Source organism: Dermacentor andersoni, chromosome 6 (genome assembly GCF_023375885.2).
Source record: "Dermacentor andersoni chromosome 6, qqDerAnde1_hic_scaffold, whole genome shotgun sequence".
NCBI classification, from domain to species: Eukaryota; Metazoa; Arthropoda; class Arachnida; order Ixodida; family Ixodidae; genus Dermacentor; species Dermacentor andersoni.
The window spans coordinates 85,742,772-85,745,879 of record NC_092819.1 but is presented as its reverse complement, the minus strand read 5'-3'; positions in this window follow the sequence as shown (position 1 = coordinate 85,745,879).

Genomic DNA, 3,108 nt, shown 5'->3' with positions numbered 1-3,108 from the left:
CGTATAAACTACAGCCTCCAAATTCCAATTCGCCCCTTACGGCGTATTGTGCCAAGTAACAGGCACTGGGATGTTTGGCTTGCTAGTGAAGATGTAGAGAGCCAGAGAGCTCTTCTCGATCAAGCCCAGCAAACCACAGAGATCAGTGGAGCCCTGGCCTGAGGGACGCACCGACCGCCCAAACCACTAACAGAAATAAACTTTATACTACTATTACTTGCCCTTAGTGCTATCAGCCATCAAGTTTACCTACAACTACAAATGAGCCACATGTCACTTGATTCACTCAGTTTCCATTTCACTCTTTGTAGGAGGGCATGCATGACTGATTGCGTATGTGCAGCATTTTGTTGCCACAGAGGGGTATGTAATATGGAAACCGACATAAACATTAATACACTCTGTAGTAACTTGTTCTGAATTGAACTTTTAAAAATAAAGAGCAATTTCAATAAATGACAACATGTGTTTTTTTTTTTTAACTGGGTGAGTAGTGTGCTACCGTCTGGGATTTTTTTTATTCCACGTGTAGAGGTGTGTGGCTGTCACTGTACTGCTTTCGAGCTTCTGCATCAAGTGTGCTTGTGGCACCTGGGACTAATTCTCAAAGCAAATATGCTTCACGTAATTGTGAATTCTCGTCAAACATGACATGCATATTGCTGTATTTGTCTTGGAAAATTTATTCAGAAAAGCAGCTTTTATAGCTTCAGTAAATTATTAATTGTGGCCAATTCAGGTGACCCTTTCCGAGATTGACCATTAATTTTACAGCAGTGGCTTTCTATCATTCAAGTATTCAGTGTGTATACTGCTTCTTTTCAGATATGTTAACATCATACAAGTCGGCATTCCTAAGAACATAAACAGCCAGAGGCCACATTGCAAAGACAGGGATCTGAGTATCAAGAAAAGAAATCAGTAATAAAGGTAGCAAGAAGTACTCACAAGCAAATGTTTGTTGTCAGAGGGATGCAAGAATAATACAGCCCATCCAGGGGGTGCGCGAAAGCAAGATAATGGCCACAAAAAACAAAGCCTACTCATATGTCACAGCCATTTTAATCAAAAATGACATTTAACTCCAGGGTATGCATATTGAAGCCTTGCTAATTATGTAAATTTACTAGCACTACCGTCCAGTACTGCTGTGCTCCTGAATGGTGGCTCACATTTGCAGGCAGCAATAGGTGCAACGACATCCATCATTCGTGCATCACTCATTTTGGACAATACACACCTTGCTGCAAGGAAAAGTAGCCACAATATAGCTTTCTAACAATTATTGGCAATTAGTTTGAGAAAGGCGTTTCCAACCACACCAGGCTAGACCGGCATTGCTTTGCAGCATGCTCTACACCGGGAACGTAACTCCTTGCCCCCGAACCCAACATGTCTGTTTACCTGGTATAGGACGATGTGCAGACAATGCTCACCCCCCCCCCAACACATGCACCTATATATTCCTGGCTACTGGCACTGGTCCTTGTTACAAGAAATAGAAGTACGGATCCTTGGTCTCGATGTTCGCCAATCCGGAACAAGATCAAATTGGCTAGGCAAAATAAAGAAGACACCAATGTCAACCTTCCACCTGATATGAATGATTGCATCTAAATGTGGAGAAGATTGTACCGAAATAGCCAGTAATGCTGTTTGGTCTGTACTCCAGCCACATATTATTTATCAGGCTCAGTTTTACTGGCCCTCACTGAAGCAGAGGGACCAGATTGAGATCATTATTCAGAACGTGATGAGGGCAATAGCTGCTCTCCCTCTGTTCGCTCAAGAACATGCCCAGGTGAACACCACGGCAGCATTGCTAATTCAATGTGAATGAGCATTTGAATTAAAGAGGTTGCATGTTGCAGTCACTTCTGATTGCTTGGGTGCAAGAACAGACTTAAGGCCATGGCACGGCTGTACACTGATGTTCCTTTGGACCAATGTATTTTGTACAGATGCTGCTATTACAAGAGATGGAAGCATAGTATCAGTCAGCCTTAAGTACTTCCCTCTTTATAAAAATAAGGAATCTACAATGGATGTCTGCAACTCTACTTGAGCTTCATACCATACATGACAAGAGTCTGCAGAACGGGGCTGGTACACGGTAAAGTCACACATGACACCAATGAGGCAGCCTCATTTTTATCAAACTTCACCCAAATACAGACACACCAATTCCTTGAGTGCCATTTAGCAGCTGAAGCAAGACAGTAAAGCCACATAGCTTTGTCAGAAGATACACAAGCTTCACAACTACTCACTTTTAATGCTTGCTTACACTAGGTACAGGGACACATCTCTGGCCTTTTCAATGCCATGGCAGATAACAAAGAACACAACAACATCAAGAACATGTATCTACCCGCACCTCTTGTGCCAGGCTCACTTACAGTCTTTCTACCCCGAAAAGTTTGCTCTGATGTGACACATGCTTTTACGCTCAAGTTTGACAGCCATTGCTGCATCAATTTTGCAAGCACTGTCAAGGACGCAGTATTCTTAACTGCAATTTATTATCAGGAAATACGTAATTTTAATAATGTGAGCACAGGCATCTTGACTCACTTATTATGAATTGAAAGAAATGTCACTGCTGCCTGAATGAAAAGAGTAATCTTCTGCAGTTGTAGAGAGTCAGTGTAGCTTCATGCAATACTGTTTCACAGCAAGTTTGTACAAAGTATCATTACAGGCAGGGAATTATAGGCCTAATTGTGCTTTTCACTTGCTCTGAATGTGACCTTAAACAAAGCATTGTGTGTAAAAAGGGCAAATGTTCTTTGATATGAAGCATCTATCAGCGAGTAGCATTTTGCCTTTTGAGACTTTTTAGCATCCATGGGGAGAGATTAAATTGCCAGTGTATCTCTATAAGTCATGCCTCTAAAGATGCACATGGCGTTTAGGAAGGTAAATTTTTTTGAACCAGGGAGGGACGTACGGAAATAACTTTAATGAGAAAAGGATCTGCAAGGTTTCCAGCCCAGGCTCAGGCCACCCGGGCATTATGTGCGGTGAGGCATAGCCTTTCCACTGCTGCCCGGGCCCACTGGATAGCCCACAGTTGGTCGTGTAGTTCCGAGCTAGTCAGAGCACTTA